The following is a 19,011-nucleotide window of genomic DNA, read 5'->3' as shown; positions in this document are numbered from 1 at the left end:
ACTAAAGAGGCATAAAGCAATTAGGAAGGCATAAAGGACTAAAGGAAATATGAAGCCTATGGTCAGAAAATTTAAAGAAAAATATCATTCATGAGTTGCAAATTGAACATGACAAGAATGTCTTGAAGGGAGAGGAAGGTGAATTGAACTGAAGAATGAGTCACAGGCAAGATAGGCAACAGACATGGGCCATGGAGGTGCAGATACCAGCAAAGTACATGCTATATTTGTGTCAATGTGTGACAATGAAACAATCAATAATGCATGGTAATTTACAGGAAATAATAATTATTAAACAAAAAAATTTAACAAAATTTAACTACTGAAAATTTCATTTGCAAACTTGAAAAACAAATTTCCTCTGTATTCTTATGAAAGACTGCTCCATTATCATTCCTCTAGATAAAAAGTCTCTGCACTCTGAATTTACCAGAAATTCAGCAGTCATACACAGGAAAAACAGTGACTTTTACATAATGCAGAAATATACAATGCAAAACACTAAACTTGTTTGTGTTATTCAAACATAAAATGGAGCATATCATCACCCAAACTGATGAACTGCCTATATATACTCTGCCTGTTTCCAGTCCAAATCCAATAAAACAGGTTCATGAGTGTACAATATTCAGTAAATTCTCAGATTGTCACTGTTGACTCTAGACTGCAACAAAATATACATGGGTAGAGAGGATGTATAGGAAAAGTTTACACATTGAAACACAGTGCTCTTTCACAGTCACTATTTGTTTCTAAGATATTTAATAGCTATTTGTAAATAAGATTCCTTAACAGCCACTACCTCAATGTAAAATGACAAAAAACAATGTAGGAAAAAATATAATATAGAATAGATGCGTCAGCCTAGGATAATAAGTTGAAAAAAATGAGCACGTGGGACGGAGATAATGGTTTGGAATTCAAATATTAACGTGACTAAATATTTTTTGGAAAATGGAGTGACTTTTTATTTTATTGGAAATAAAGAACAAAGCATGGCATATTTTCTGGGTCTTGTTGAGCCTTTAAACTCAATCTTTACCATGTAAATTAACTGTGGATATGTGAAGAATGTATGATTTCAGATAGAGCTGGATTACCTATACTTGAGATTTGATCTGTTTATAGATCTTCAAGATAATGGAAGCACAGGTCTTGTTTAGATATTACTATCACTTCTGTAACATAGTCCACACTGTACATGGTCTGTGGATCTCAGTGACTGTAAACATGAGTCTGCCTCTGCATGACTTGGACTGTGTAATAAAGTGTCCTGTATGTCCTCAGTAGCTCCAGTTTTGCTATTTCTGGATGTCTTACTGTGAATAATGTGATACAAACCACTGACATCATTTCTAACTGTGTTCACATAAGCAGATTGTTGAAACTTTCCAGGGACCAAATTTGAACACAGGGGCTTCCTTCCACAGATTCACAAACATGACTGATATCATGGAGACTGAGAATGAATTATCCTCCTAAGTATTTACCTACATGTGTTTATTACATGGGCTGTGGACACCAGTTGCAGAGCCCCAGGGAAGAAAGTATTTAAGTTTCTTCAGGGCTCAGGAGAAACCTAAAAATAAAATGAGTCATGAATATGCAATAAACCTCACCATTGCACAAAGAAATAAATGCAAGGAGAAATTTGATGTGCTGATATGCATGACTCATCACAATCCACACTGCCCAGATTTAACACAGGAAAAATATGTTCACTTTGATGGGAGTCTTCTTCTTGCTTAACATTCCACTTTTCATGGCCAACTTTATTCATCCCAGGTGCTTTTGGAGAATAAATTTGAATGAAATTCAGGATGAATATTTGGGATTAACTTGTGCTTTCATCCTGGCAGTAGTTCAGAAACCTATTGAGAAAGATTATTTCACCAAGACTCTGAATTTCCTGTAAGTAAATTTGAGTTTCAAATTGAAATGACAACTTCAGTACTTCTTGAGTGCTCCGAGGATATTAGTCAAATTCTTTAGTCTTCTGTCCTGTTGCTAAGTCTGAACACCAAGAACCAACCTTACTTCCTATACATTTTCAAACCTACTTTCTCCTTTTAATGAATCCAGTGGAGGTTTTGGTTTTCTTTCAGGTGGCTTCTGATTTAAAGGTTGGAAGCTTAGGAATAAAGGAATATCTACATTGATCCTTAACATAAAGCCTGCCTTTTGACACTTTATATTGCACTCTAGACAGTGATGGCTTATTGACATTGATCCTGTAATATTGCATTATGTTTTATCCCAAGTCCGTGTAAATAAAAGCTCATGAACTGTGCTGAAAGTCCTTCCATAAGTGTGTTGCTCCTATAGCATATTCTGGTTCCAGTAATATTCGTGGCACATATAGTTGTCAAAAACTTTACATACATACAAACTTACTGTCTCAAAGTCATTGCATGTGGTCACTTATTGACTTCTAAAGCTTCATCAGATTTAGAAAGAGATCTTTACATTCAGAAATTTCTATTTCATATGAATACCTGGATGGAATTTTTTGTATGTATATGAGCAAGGAATAGTTATCTCAATGGGGGTCAAGACAGCAAAGTGTTTTAAAAGATAAAATCCAAAAGCACTGTGGCTTCATACTTCACACTATTTATGTATAATCACTGGCTTTTATGTTTTGCAAAGTTCAATTGGGCACTCTCTCTTTAGAATAAACCATACTTGGAACATATGGAATCCAATGATATGATTACATTCTTTGAATAGGCACACTATCAGTAACAGTGGTGACTGCTTATGTCCCTTGTCACTGGCCTGGGTGACAATTGTATTGTGAGATAGTTGTAACGTTTGAGATCAGTAACGCAGGAGCTTTGTATTAGGTTTTTTGTTTTGTTTTGTTTTGTTTTTTGTTTTTGTTTTTTTGGGTTTTTTTTTCATTAAGAGAAATATCTTCTCTATTCATGTCTCAGTTGGCTAATTTCTGGCCCTTTTAAAATTTTTAAATCTTGTGAAACTTCTTTCAATAATTTTAGTAAATATTAGTACACATGTTCCCAATGTGGTATCAATACCCATTTTTGTGGATTGCTGATCATTGCTTTAAAACACAGCCCTTTAGACTACTAGGCTACAAAGACAGCTTAAGTAACTGATGTTTCCTAAAGTTTATTTGTAGGAAGTAGTCTGACAATTGTACAACATCTACTTTCAAATTCCATTTCTATATTAGTAAAACTTTAATTGAGATTTTGTGTGTCTGTGTGTGTGTGTGTATAGTAATAAAGAATATTCAAAAATGAACCATTGTATTGGTTATAGAATAAAAATACAATAGTTGTATAATTTGTAGTGAAAACCTAATTGTATTTACTTCATTTCAATCATTAAATATGTAGGTGCATATTTAGTGTTTATTCATAAGATTATATGAAATGACAAGGATAAAACAGGTTGCGTTTTTCTCTACATAAACGTAAATGAACTCAATATGGTATTATTCCATTCCCATTGCCTAGTGGCCCACTTTTTATTTTTACAAAGAAAAATATGAACATATTCTATAAATTTACACCAAAATCTCTTCTGTTTTATAAGTATATAATACTGGCATATACAAATATCACTGCAATTTCCTTATTTTCCTAGTTCTCAATAGGATGCTAATATTGTTTTATTGTACCTGGAAAGTTTGCCAAAGATATTTCCTATAAATTAATTTATAATGAATGAAGTACCCAGAGTGAATATATCACATTCCTTTGTAAAAAGAAATTAGGAGCAAGATACATTGGTGGTAGGACAACCCCTTAATCTCTGCACTAAATACCTGGCACTACTACATACCTGTGCATTTGAATTTAGGATAGTCTACAGGAAAGTATCTTATAAAACATTTCCATGTATTGCAATCTTATAACCTAAATAATACTTGCTCAAATACATACAAACGTAAACATTGACATGTATCAGTTACCAAATTCATGTTTGATATTTGAATTTATTTAAAAATATATCTTTCTAAAAGATATTCTTTGAATAAAAGATTGAAAAAATAACAAGATGAGGATAGATATGAGGGGACATGTCAAGAATTTTGACCACTAATTATAAGTGATTATAAGTACAAGAATCAAATATTGCTGGAGAGAGACCATTATGCATTGATAATTCATGTTATTACTGCCTTAACAAGTTCAGTTAATTTCACAAGAAAATATGAACTCAGTGGCTCTAATAACAAGTTTTTTATATTGCTCAATAATTTCAAAATGAAGACATGATCAGAATTACTGTTTTGTCAATATCTGTGATTTTCTCTTTACCTTCTGATCAAGCACTCAAAAGAAGAGATGGGAATGTTCTCTGTGGATGAGGTCAATACCATATCTTATTTATGAGAGAAATACTGTCATGAACTTTAAAAGAGTTTACTATTTTCCAGGTTCTCATGTCAATTCAACCTCACAACAAAAACCATTTGTTCCCTTCTTTAGATGTCAGATGCAGAAACTTCCAGTATACCATAGTGCTTCTCTTGAGTACAAATAATCATGTATAATCATCTGGCCATAATAAACACTGTACTCTTTTACAGAAAAACGACTAAAAACCACAAATACGCTTTGGCATTGGCCTTTGCAATGGATGAAATCAACAGGAATTCTGATCTTTTACCAAATATGTCTTTGATTATAAGATACACTTTGGGCCGTTGTGATGGGAAAACTGTAATACCTACACCATATTTATTTCATAAAAAAAAAAAAACAAAGCCCTATCCCTAATTATTTCTGTAATGAAGAGACTATGTGTTCGTTTCTGCTTACAGGACCCAATTGGGAGGTATCTATAAGTTTCTGGACGTACCTGGACAGCTTCTTATCTCCACGTGTGAGTTATCATGGGACAGAAATTCTTAACATCATGTTTCTTTGGGAGAATTTGATAGCTATTAAGAAAGTTAATGGATGTGGTTGGACTTATGCTTATGTCAATCTGGGTTGTTCCAGGATACTTACTATTCAGAAGTATGATAGGCTTTCAAATAGGGACTACCACCAGAAGTTGACAGATACCTTCATGGAGGAATAGAGAAGGCCATGTAGAATTAAGTCGGGCATGGTGGAAGAGAGAATCTTACAGCCTTGACGGACTGTCAGTCAGAGAGTTTCATTATATATACCAAGCTCAGCAAGAAAAGATTTGTTCGTGCTGTTCCAAAACATAGAGCATATTATTTCTGTCCCCAGATAGGAGTTATCTTCATCTTGGTCACAATTTTACATTATCATTGGTAAACTGAAATAACAGCATTATTATTTACAGTCATGGTAGTTATATAAATTTAGTCATCAGTGATAAACTGTGAGGTTTTAGAAATAAATTTTAACAACATTTCTCTATAACCCAGCTTTTAAATATCTGGGGTATTTTTTTTTGAAAAGGCATGAAATACCATCCTTAGCCTGACTACTCATGACATTTTAGCAACAAGAAAGGATGAAAAACTCCAATCCAGTATGTGGAGTTCGCCATTTGACTACCTGTGAGTGTATAACTAACTATTTAGAGTCAGAATTTAAATTGGCATTAGATCTCTGGCAAAGAATTCAGGCCCATAGTGTTATAGACATATTGAGTCCTTTTCTTTAATAATATAATAATTATATATCTCTGTGAAATTTATTGCTATGTCTCATATATTTTTTTATATTCTGTTATTTCTATGTCATAAGATACAAGATTAGAACTTCACAAGTGAATTTCTCTAAGAAAGAGGGGTTATGAGAATTTGATGCATCATTCTTTCATATTTTTTACACTAAAATTTATCTATCATTATAAGACACTTTGGATGTAGGAGATAACTTCATCCAATCTAACTTTATTTCTGTATATTATTATCAAGAGGTACAACTTATAGACCGATTTATTTTGCCCTATAATTACCTGGGTATGACTTTTTCTAATCTGATTTGCTGGTAACACTTTTAGGCTGCCAAATCTTGTTTAAATATTTAGATTTTATTTGATCTTATTATCTGTCTCATGAAGAGGCACAGAGGCAGACATTGCCAGAATATTTCAGAAACTTAGTCTAAATAGGAGATCTCTGACATTTTTATGTGAGTCAAAACCTCTAGTGTACGATATTACCTTCAACTAGGGCAATATAAGAATATCTCTTCGAAATGCTAAATCAGTATTATGTACAGGACTCTCCTGGTCAATAGTAGAAGGAATCCTGGATTATAGCATAAAGACCTTCTTTAAAAAATATTAATCAAATACCCCAAATTGTAAAAGTATCAAAATCCCTTCAAACATTGGAAACATGGATATCAAGATTAAAACTGAAAGACAGAAAGGCAGATATTATAACATGCAAATATATTTTGTTACTTCTTGTCAAACAGCTATGCTTGCTGTTCCCATTAGAAGTGGATCTGCCAGGATTCCATATTTGCACATTTGAATTAGAGATGAGAGTATAAGTCACAGGTAATCAACAGTTTGCAGGTAAGTATGATTACAAGTGTTTTCAAGGACACTACACCTCATGCTGCTCTCTGTGTTGTAGATCCTTCAGCTTACCTATGGGCCTTTCAGTTCCATCTTCAGTGATGATGAACAATATCCCTATCTCTATCAGATGGCCCCAAAGGACACATCTCTAGCATTGGCAATGGTCTCCTTCATACTTTACTTCAACTGGAACTGGATTGGCCTTGTCATCCCAGATGACGATCAAGGAAACCAATTTCTTTTAGAGTTGAAAAAACAGAAGGAAAACAAGGAAATTTGCTTTGCCTTTGTGAAAATGATCTCTGTTGATGACATTTCATTTGAACACAAAACTGAAATGTACTACAAACAAATTGTGATGTCATCCTCAAATGTTATCATCATTTATGAGGAAACAATCGATTTCGTTGATTTGATCTTCAGAATGTGGGAACCTCCAGGTTTACAGAGAATATGGATCACCACAAAACAATGGAATTTCCCTACCAGTAAGAGAGACATAACTCATGGCACAATCTATGGATCACTTACTTTTCTACCCCACCATGGTGGGATTTCTGGCTTTAAAGATTTTGTACAGACATGGTTCCATCTCAGAAGCAAAGATTTATATCTAGTAATGCCAGAGTGGAAATACTTTAAATATGAATCCTCAGCATCTAAGTGTAAAATACTGAAGAACAATTCATCTGATGCCTCATTTGATTGGCTAATGGAACAGAAGTTTGACATGGCCTTTAGTGAGAGTAGTCATAACATATACAATGCTGTGCATGCCATAGCCCATGCACTCCATGAGATGAATTTGCAGCAGGTTGATAATCAGGCAATAGACAATGGGAAAGGAGCCAGTTCTCACTGCTTGAAGGTAAAGTTTCTTCTATTGGACAAGGTTTGATGTCTTCAATTGCATAGCTGTTTAGAGTCTTTCAGATGCCCAGACTTAAAGAAATAGGAAATGTTTTCCAAAATAATAAGTTTCTGAACATTTTTCCTTAAAGAAAGGCAGTCTAGAGATTGTTATGAATGTGAATGGAAAAAGAATTCATAGACTAGCAATGAAAATGGGTGGTTTTATACAGAGCATGTGAATATCCATTAGCATACCCCTTCCAATATTGAATATAAACTATCCTTACTCATTAATTTTCTCCATGGTTAGAAGATGAGTTTTTATTTATATTTGTCAGTTATATGGAAATCATTTAAGGAGTGGTCTCCAGTGATTCTACCAAGAGTGTAGGCTCTGGAGATCATTCTGGGTTTTCTGAGAGTAACTAAACAAGAAATAGTGTTGGTATTCAGTTCTGTCTGTAGAAAAGTGTTTATATGTGTGAATGTATGTTTCTCACTGTGTATATGTCTATTTTCTACACTTTCTGTGTATCTGTGTTCATTCTTGTGATACTTTCAACATACATGTTTATCTCTATATGAAAGTGGAAGTAAGTGACAATTTTTTCTATGTAGGAATTTCTTTCTATAAGTGTGTTTGTTTATATATGTGCATATGTTTCTTTGTGGTTTTGTCAGAGTAGGTTTCTTTGTGTACATTGTGTGTATTTTGTGAGTGTTTATAAGTACTTATACGGATTTGTACCTGCTTTGCTGTGTATGAGTCTGCCCTTTGTACTTGGCATGGACTTTGCCTGCCATTTTGTATTTACGTTTGAGTATAAATTTCTCTATGTGTCAATATCATTCATGGCTGGTGCTTATATATTTATGCCTCTCCCAGTGTTTTTATGTCAATGTGTGTGTGTGTCTGTGTGTGTGTATGTGTGTGTTGCATAGCTGTGTTTGGTTCTGCTTTTTTCTGTGTTTGGTATTCTTGACTGAGAGAATTGAAATTCTTGAAATATTATGATAATTTCATTTATCCAATTGCTTTGTTGTGATTTCTCTCTTTCTGTCTTTCTTTCTTTAAATGTAGTTGCCTTTGCTATAAAATCAGAATGCATTTTATGACTTGAAAGTATTTTAAATACATAATAGTACAATGCTTGTATTTTAGGTAAACTCCTTTCTAAGAAAGATCCACTTTACTAATCCTCTTGGGGACAAAGTGATTATGAAACAAAGAGTAATAATGCAGGAAGAATATGACATTTTCCATTTTGGGAATCTCTCACAACACCTTGGGATTAAGGTGAAGTGAGGAAAGTTCAGCCCATACTTTTCACATGGTCGAAACTTTCACTTATATGTAGACATGCTTGAGGTTGCCACAGGAAGTAGAAAGGTGGGTGTTTACTAACTTACTGGTTTGTTATACACAGCAATAAACAGTGTCAAGTGGATTCATGGCAACATATTGAAATGAACAATTATGTCACATCAGAAACCATTTTTCTAGTCTCCTGTATATTTTTTTTTTATTTTTGACAATTTTACCAATTTGAAGATTTCAAACATGCATAAAATATACCTTTGTTATATCAGAACCATTATCTGACATTTAATAAATAAAAAAAAAACTGTTCTTCACCACTGTTTGATATACTTTCCTTTAAATTGAACATATTTTTCTCCATATAATTGCTCTTTGGACAATGTAATCTCCTCTCTTAATTAAACCTCTGGAACAGATATTCATATGATAGAGTCTAATGTTAAAGTTATGAAATAAAAAGAGTCATAAGAGTTATCCCTTTTCATTGTATCCAAAAATGTTTACAATATAATAAAAGGACACTTACCACATTCACTAATGAACACAACTATGGAAATTCATATTTAAAGAAACATCACTTTTTAATAAATTTGAAGAATCCATTCATGCTTTTATGTAAGATGAACAGAAGGTCAAGGGAGCCTATAAACAGCACTAGAACAACAGACAAAGAAATGGCTATTAACGCACCTCAAATACAGGAAATGCAGTAACCAGACAAAAGCAACAAATAATTTTCCATTATGATAGAACACTTTTCTTAAAATTCTCTAAATTAAACCAAGGACAACAAGGCTGGTTTATTTTTTGAGACATTCCTAATTTGCCTACCGAGGGTATGAAGACACATTCATATACAAGAGGAAAACTTTTCTTTATTAAAAAAATGGAGGAAAACATTATAATGTTTAATAAGAGGGAAAAAGGTAATTCAGGAACAATACATTTGATAGATATGCATGGAATAATACGTGACAAAAACATGTAACAAAAGAACACAACACACAACAGAAAGATCATTCTCTGAAAACAGAGAATTTTTTTGTAATTGTGATTGTTTTATTTTTGGACAATCACTTGTTATCCTCACATAATGTATCCTAATTACAATTTACCTCCCTTCTATTGGGATGTGACCAACTGTCAGTTTTGCTGGCAAATATATCATAGTTAATATTCCAAATTCCTTCCCAACTGCCTTTTCCATCAGATCCACTTTCTGTCACTCATTAGAAAATGACAGGATTCTATAGGAGAATACTAAAATAAAACAAGATTAAACAAAAACTAAGCCATCATAATGGGACAAAATTTGCATATCACATTATGGTAACTAGTCATATGAAATGGTGCTAGGTGAAAAGACCAGGAAATCCTACCTCATAGCTTATATGAATAGTAGTGAGTGAAGCATGAGCTAGTGATAGACAATGGAGTGATATTTATTCCCGGTTTAGTACTAAGAATACTTTATTTTTGAAACTATAATTGAAATTGTAAATTCTATAATCAGAACATATGGAATTATTGATGCCAATTATTTATTTCATATTTGCATGTGAATAAGCATAATAAGATGCTCCTAAAAACTATTAATGTCAAACTGCAAAAGGAATTCCTTGGACAAAATTAAGTTATATGTCAATGGGAATTCTACATAAAAACCCTGAAATAGACTGTCCTTTTCAAAGCCAGCCAAAACACAAAAATCTGGTAGTCAAACACTGTTGGTATCTTCTTTTATCACTGATTAACCATAACATAATTTCCAAATACAAAGAACAGTAGGAAATTTTTGTGACTCACAAATGCTCTGTTCCTCTAGCTGGAATTTAATCTTATGTAAACTGAATGTCCTCAGGCCTTGGGAGCATAAGACTTATAATACAATCACATTGACATTTGATCCCAAATGAGACCAACTCATTGCTTCCACTTGACTATTCCATCTATTGTAGACAGGATTTTTTAAAGTTTCTGGGATGAGACCAATTCTCTATTTTGATTGCTAAAATATTAGAGCTAATATTCCTCAAAAACTGCTGATATCCCTGGATTGCTCATTCTTTTCCCTACTTTGGATTTTTGTCAACTTCCTAGCATTCACACAGAAAATAATTATTTTTGGAGTTGTGCTTCTTATAACATATTTAGGAAGCACTACTTGACCATAAATGAGAGTTATATACCCCTCATATGTGTCCATGTCGCACATTGCATGGACATATAAGCATCATTTATTGCAGTATACTTTAGCATTTTATGTGGAGAAACAGTAAGTAAATAACAAGTTTATATATAGAGAAATTTATTATTTTTACCTATTGCCTGATGTATAGTAGCGCTTTGAAAAAAATTGCAATTATATTCCTAACATTCAACTGGTATACTTTTTAAAGGAGGCTATAGACAAAACCAAACCTAGTTTTATTATCAGGGCTAATTTTCAAGTTGGATATCCTAACTCTTTCTTTATTTCTCACATTTAAAACATCATTGCATGACCTACTACAGGCAATGTAGGAATGGGGAATTATCTTTTGACATCATTCTTTCTCCAGACATTCTGAGCTCTTATTCTGAGCTTTCTCTACCTGAAGCATCGCAAAGTATTTATCAGGTCGTCTTAAGTGGTGCTTTATGCTTGAGTTTTACTTCCCTATTGGACTTTTTCCCTTCAAGGTCACATTATAGTAGAGTGGTGCTCTAAAGAATGGTGATCTTGAGTTTTGTTACAAACTTCTATATTAATTGTCAGCAAATGAATACATTAAGATTCATGTTTAAATAAGAAAGTTATAAAAATTAGTATTTTATAGCTTTATTCACGATGTAAAATTAGGTTAACAATTTTCAATAAGCATGACAAAAGTCTGAATATAATACTATAAACTAACATATCTATAAGAACATATAAACTGATTATCGTTTGGCTCTTAAAAATATTGATGCCTTTGTTTTGTTTTGTTTTGTTTTGTTTGGTTTTTGTTTTGGGTTTTTGTTTTGTTTTGATTTTTATTTTTTTTGAGACAAGGTTTCATTGTATAGTCCTGGCTGACCTGGAATTCACTCTGTAGATCATGCTGGCTGTAAACTATGAAATCTGCCTGCCTCTCCTTCCCAAATGCTTCGATTAAAGACATGAACCATCACTGCCCAGCTGCCTTTAGCTTAATACAAGTATGACATGTAAAGCCTTACTAAATAAAACTGCTTTTATATTACAGTTGTTTATTATATTATTAGGGTTGAAGATTGAAATATACTCCCATTTTTATGGTGATTTTGTATTTGTGGATTTTTTCAATTTTATAAATTGTAGATTGCATTTGTTCACATTTCAAATTTTGTCCCCTTTCACTATTTCCCTTCTGCAAATCCACTATGCCATCCCCCCTTACCATGCTTCTATGAGGGAGCTCCCCTACCCACATACCCACTCTTGCTTCAGCACCCAAGCATTCATCTACACTGGGGAATCAAGCCTTCACAGGGCCAAGGGACTCCCCTCACATTGATGACAGATAGGGAGCTTTAACTACTTCAGTCCTTCCCCTAACACCTTCATTGGAGTCCCTGTGTTCAGTCCAATGGTTGACTGTGAACATCCACATCTGTATTGGTCAGGATCTGGCAGAGCCTCCTAGAAGACAGCTGGATCAGTCTCCTTTCCACAAGCACTTCTTGCCATCCACAATAGTGTCTGGGTTTGGTATCTGCATTTGTGATGGATCTTCAGGTGGGGCAGGCTGTGTGTGGCCTTTAATTCAGTCTCTGATCTTCTCTTTGTCCCATTATTTCCAATAGATAGGAACAATTCTGAGTTAAAATTTTGTAGATGTGTGGGTGGTCCTATCCCTCAACTGGGAGCCATGCCTATCCTCTGGCTATTGTCTCGACAGATTCTCCTTCCCGATTCTGGGATATTTCAGCTAATATCATCGCTGTACGTCCTGGGATGCTCTTGATTTCCTGGCATCTGGGACTTTCTGGTTGCTACAAACAGTTCCCCGTCCCTAGTTGCTACACACCTCTGTTCAATTTCCTGACCTCTGTACAGATCTTCCACATTCTCTCATACCTGATTCTTCTCTTATTTTTCCCCTCCCACTATTCTCTTCCTCCAGGGAGAATTTATTCCAGGGATGCAAGTATAGTTCAATATCTGTAGATCCATTAAGAGTAGTACACCACAAAATGTGGAATTACATTATTTTACAAAAACCTTCACAAATGGCTCTTAACCAAGTCCAACATTCATTTAGAGATTAAAAAACAAAAATAGTGATAGAACAGAAGGGACACTTACTGATATAAGAACACTTTCTTTCACAAAATTATTGACAATACTATAATACATGAAGAGAATGTTATTATCCATGAAAATCAGAAATGATATCAGGTTGTTTTTGTGATTCATATTTTATCCAAGCACTTTAGAGGCAGAGATCTGGAAATCTCTGTCTGTTTCTTGCCAGTCTGCCCTATATAGTGAGTACGAAAAAAGCCATGTGTGATATGGAAACACTACCTTAAAATAAATTAACATAAAGTACAAACATATGTCCACATTCCTTACTCTAACTCAAAATAGTCTTTCAAATATTACAAAGGGTTAACATACATTTAAAGAAAATGATGGGAGAAAAGAAAAAATGTGTTTTCATCTTCATTGGTAATGTAAGTGTACTTCATGGTAAGATCCTGTTTCAACAAAACCAAAAACATAGAAAGAATGTTTCAAATCTTCAATTAAACTTATACAAACTAATTTTTATCTGGATTTTTCCAGCATTGAAGCCACTGTAGAGCATTTTGACATCATGGAACACTCCATATTCAAACTCAGTACACATTAACATATCATTTCCAACCATATTAAACCACTGTCTGCATACTCCACTGTTTTTTATATACAGTTTTTCATGCTTTGCGATAGTAATTTATTTGATGCCATATTTGTTATCTGTGACTTAAGGACATGTTTTTCCTGTTTCAAATTTTTTCAAATACTAACATGCTTCTCTGTTGCTTTAATCAAACTTTGATAATAAGCATAGTGAGAAGGAAGGTGTGATTTGAGATATGGCTTATAGTCCTAGAAAGACAAGTGTGGATATCTGGAAACTGGAACTAAAAAATAGATCTTAAAAGAAGACTACATACAGGCCTAACTGCCCACAGTGAGATGGGCACTCCTATATCAATTACCAATTAAGAAAATGCTTCAAAGATATGAGGACAGGCTAGTGTTGGCTGAGAGAATATCTCAGTTAAGTTCCCTCTGTCTGTTCAGAGCACTTAGTACTAAGATGAACATAATTAACTAAAAAACAACAGGTTGCTACTTCTGTAGTTTTTACACACAGCTCAAAAATCAGCTGTTTTTCCTGAATTACTAGACACTCAGAAACTATACAACATTTCTTCAATGCATTTCCAATATTCATATCTGGCCATTAAATAATGGACATAGGGAAATGTCAATCAGATAGTGTGCAAAAAAGGATCTTATTGAAATCTTAAAGTGCTAATATAAAACATAAAAGAAATATATAAGACTCATTATCAGTATATGTCTAATTTTTTCTCAGATGCCATCCTCTGTGTGCAGTGCGGAATGTAGTCCTGGATTCAGAAGATTGTGGAAGGATGGAATGGCAGCCTGCTGTTTTGTTTGCAGCCCCTGCCCTGAAAATGAAATTTCTAATGAGACAAGTGAGTTTTTGCTGCTCTGATAAATATTACAAATATGGATTTCTCTTGGTCCACACTGGGATGATGAAGTCAACTCAAAGGAAACTGCAGATATAAAATATTAGTTATCAAATTTACTAGTTGTAGATATAAAAATACTTAAGAAAATCTTGCAAAAACAAACAAACATATCTTATGCCTTAACCCTCATATTGACTTATTGCAAATTCATGGAAGATTATATTGCACAAAGAAATACTTAGAAAATATAACTGCAATTTGCAGGAACACTGCACAAGACTTTCCAAATAAATTATCTATTGTAAAACTACATTTATATTAGATTTTAGTCACAATAGGAGCCCATGAAGAACTGAATATAATATATAATCTACTGGATTAGCTCATGAGACTGCTAGATGCAAAATCTATTTTCTCTGTAAGATTAATATAGAAGACAAAAAAATTGCAAATATATGAGAAAATGCTAAGGATGCATCATTTAGAGGGCCATGAAGGATCTTTTAGTACAAAGTATCTACAGAGATAATATTTTCCTTCAGTGCTAAAATTAGTGCATCTCATGAACAATAACCAGAACTTTTGATTAATTATTGCCTTATGAGGAAACTTCTTAAAGCTTATTTCATTAACATTTCCTGCTATTCAAACATAAGCATTATATTTCCTCTCTATTCAAACTTCTTCATATGACTTGTTACAGGAATCACTTAAATTCAATAATGCAAGTGCTACTTTGGCATGAGCACACACATATCAATATTTACACATACACACAGCCGATCTGTTTAATTTAGTGTTGTTTCTATGTCAAGGAGTTTGAACTTGTGAATTCTTGAGTAGCTATTATACTTATCTCAGTAGAGGACAGAGTCTCAATGTGTCACAGGGAATAAATTTATAAAATAGTCAGTGATCTCAGAAAACAGTGAGTGCAGGGTTTTGAAGTTCTAAAATAGACCCGACCACATTGTGGTTTATGAATGTATCTTCTCTGAATTAAATAATCTACTTGATATCAAAATAGAAACAAAAATGGCTTAGGAAATTTTTGCTTTCTGATAACATTATTTTTTATTTTTTACATTTCATATTCTATTCCCCACTCCCCCATACCCCATCCAATATGTCACATTCCACACCTCTTCCCCACCCCAACTGTCTTCATGTTGATCCCCCTATCCTCCAACCCACCTGACCTCTAAACTCCCTGTGGCCTCCAGGCTTTTGAGTGTTAGGTGCATCATTTTGGTATGATCACAGACATGGAAGTCCTCTACTGTATATGAATTGAGGGACCCATATCAGCTGGTGTATGCTGTCTGTTTGATGCTCCAGTGTCTGAGAGATCTCTGCAGTCCAGATTAATTGAGACAGCTGGTCTTTCTGCAAAATCGCCTTTCCCCTCAGCTACGTTCAGCCTTCCCTAATCCAGGGGTTAGTTGCTTCTCTCCATTAGTTGGTTGGAAATAACTGTATTTAGGAGGGCAGTCATGACAGATTCTTTTTGTGAATGCTCCATAGCCTCAGTAAAATGTGAGGCCATAGGACCTCCTCTTGACCTAGATCCCACTTTGGTCCTGTAATTGGACCTTCTTTTCCTGAGGCTAATCTCCATTTCATCCTTGCATTCAGACAGGAAAAATTATGGACTGGAGATGTGACTATGGGATGGGAACCCCATCACTCACTTGATGTCCTGTCTTCCCGCTGGAGGTGGGCTCTGTACATTCCCTCTATCTATTGTAGTACATTTCATCTAGGGTCTCTGACCTCCCAAGTCTCTGGTGCATTTTAGTGGGTCCATGCACCCTCCTATTACCTAAGGTTACCTGTTTATATTTTTTATGCTGGTCCTCAGAGCTTGGTTCCCCTGTCACGCCCACACTCCACAAACTCCTTTCTAATAACATCATAAATGATACAAAATGTTAACTAGACAAAGAAAAAATTGCTTGGTTTTATTTCCGTTAAATCTTTATGAATATTATGGATTGAAAGCAATGCTCAGCAACAATATCCTTCACATTACATGCTCAGCATCAAAGGCAGCATTTCAAGGCTTCTCTCATTACCCTTACTTGAAATACCTTGTCAATAAAATTTGTAATTAAGACCTAACTAAGCTTTCCTTTGGAAATCAGATATGGATCAATGTGTGAATTGTCCAGAATACCAATATGCCAATACATAACAGAACAAATGTATTCAGAAAGGTGTCACCTTCCTAAGCTATGAAGACCCTTTGGGGATGGCACTGGCCTTAATGGCCTTCTGTTTCTCTGCATTCACAGCTGTGGTACTTTGTGTCTTTGTGAAGCATCATGACACTCCTATTGTGAAGGCCAATAACAGAATCCTCAGCTACATATTATTGATATCACTCATGTCCTGTTTTCTGTGCTCTTTTTTCTTCATTGGTCATCCTAACAGAGCCACCTGTGTCTTACAACAAATCACATTTGGAATTGTATTCACTGTGGCTGTTTCCAAAGTTCTGGCCAAAACAGTCACTGTGGTTCTTGCTTTCAAAGTCACAGACCCAGGAAGAAGATTGAGAAACTTTCTGGTATCAGGGACACCCAACTACATTATTCCCATATGTTCCCTACTCCAATGTGTTCTGTGTGCAATCTGGCTAGCAGTTTCTCCTCCCTTTGTTGATATTGATGAACACACTCTCCATGGCCACATCATCATTGTGTTCTACAAGGGCTCAGTTACTGCATTCTACTGTATCCTGGGATATTTGGCCTGCCTGGCACTTGGAAGCTTCTCTCTGGCTTTCTTGGCCAAGAATCTGCCTGACACATTCAATGAAGCCAAGTTCTTGACCTTCAGCATGCTAGTGTTCTGCAGTGTCTGGGTCAACTTCCTCCCTGTCTACCATAGCACCAAGGGCAAACACATGGTTGCTGTGGAGATCTTCTCCATCTTGGCATCCAGTGCAGGGATCCTTGGATGTATTTTTGTACCCAAGATTTATATCATTTTAATGAGACCAGAGAGAAATTCTACCCAAAAGATCAGGGAAAAATCATATTTCTGAACAAATATTTAGGAATTCTGTCAAATGTAAAGTTGGTGCATACCCACCAAATAATGGGTTATAGTGCATGTGTCTAGTTTTTGAATCACTCTCACTGGTTGCTCTAGTGATATCAGGAAGTATCATATCTACTGAACTTCCATACAGTGTCCATAAAATCTTGCACTCATTCACTTTCTTCATTTTCTCTCAGAGAACTAAACTCTCTAATTATTACAATTTTATTCTTCGATTTGCTTTCATGGAGATTGCCCTCTGGTAACTTCCAAAAAATGTTGATAAGGCAATTGAATCCACCACTTTGCGTAGAAAAATGAGATCTAGGACAGACATGGTTACACATAGAAACAATCTACCAAATCAAATAATCAATGAGAAACAGACAGAGAGTAACTAAATAATCAGCAAAGATGAAATCTGAACATATTTTCTGATTTCCCGTAAGAGCACACACTGAAGAAAATACTGACTTTTTTCTTTTGTTCTTCAAGCTACTGGCCAATATTCTAAGGAGGAAATGTTCCTTTTCTGCTGTCAAATACAAATATATTATATCCAACAATGATCAGAAGCCCAGGGACTCTGTGGATGAATTGGGAATATGTGGAAGAAGCTGAAGAGGAGGGTGACCAGCATTCTCAACAAACATGGCAAAGCAAGATCTCTCAGACATTGAGCCTCTAACCAGAGATCATACACTAGCTGATGTGAAGCCCCCAACAAATATGCAGCATAAGACTTCCTGGTCTAGCATCAGTGGGAGAGAAACACCTAACCCCAGAGAGACTTAATTCCCCAGGGATTGGGAAGGACTGGATGTTGGGGATGTAGTGATATCATTTTGGAAATGGGGGAGGAAATGTTAGATGAGGAAGTCAGGGGGCAGACCAGGAGGGGGATAACTACTAGATTGTAAAAAAAATTGAGTAACAATAAATAAAAAATGAAATGAAATAAGCTTGTAGATATGTCAACATGCTATTCATATTGTAATTATGGAAGGGATAGGTAAAACTACTGACATTTGCATGAACTTAATTTCTTTCAGAGATTGCCCTCTGTGTGCAGTTCTGATTAAGGTCCTGGACTCAGAAAATTCTGGAAAACAGAATGAGAGTCAGATGCTTTAATTACGCTGCATTCTAGGAAACGACTTTTCAAAAAGACCATTGAGTGTTTGTGGCTACACTAAATATTTCACATTTATCAATTCTCATTATATAATGGGAAACCAAATGGGTCTAAAGTGCATTAACAAAAACAGTCACTTCCCTCAGTCAGTCTTCATATAAATATGATCATTAGCAATGTCCCTTTAAGGAACACATTCTTCATTAACATCCATATTTTACTCATTGAAAATTCATGGAAGGTGGCATTGTTGCAAGAAAGATTTGATATTCAAACTACAGTTTAATGGAATTCTTCACGAATTTATTCTTTTTAATTTTTTTATTTTTTTATTAGATATTTTCATCATTTACATTTCAAATACTATCCCCTATAAACTCTCACCACCCTGCTCCCCAACCCACCCACTCCTGCTTCCAGACACTGGCATTCCCCTCTACTGGGGCAT

General features: G+C 34.7%; 1 pseudogene; it reads left to right on the top strand.

The window, feature by feature from the left end:
• The first annotated feature begins 1,714 nt into the window (after positions 1-1,714).
• On the top strand, positions 1,715-17,432 carry Gm3584 (annotated as a pseudogene).
• Positions 17,433-19,011: the final 1,579 nt, after the last annotated feature.

Source organism: Mus musculus, chromosome 7, assembly GCF_000001635.26.
Source record: "Mus musculus strain C57BL/6J chromosome 7, GRCm38.p6 C57BL/6J".
Taxonomy (NCBI): domain Eukaryota; kingdom Metazoa; phylum Chordata; class Mammalia; order Rodentia; family Muridae; genus Mus; species Mus musculus.
Note: the sequence above shows the minus strand (reverse complement) of the source record. Positions and strands in the feature narration are given on the sequence as shown.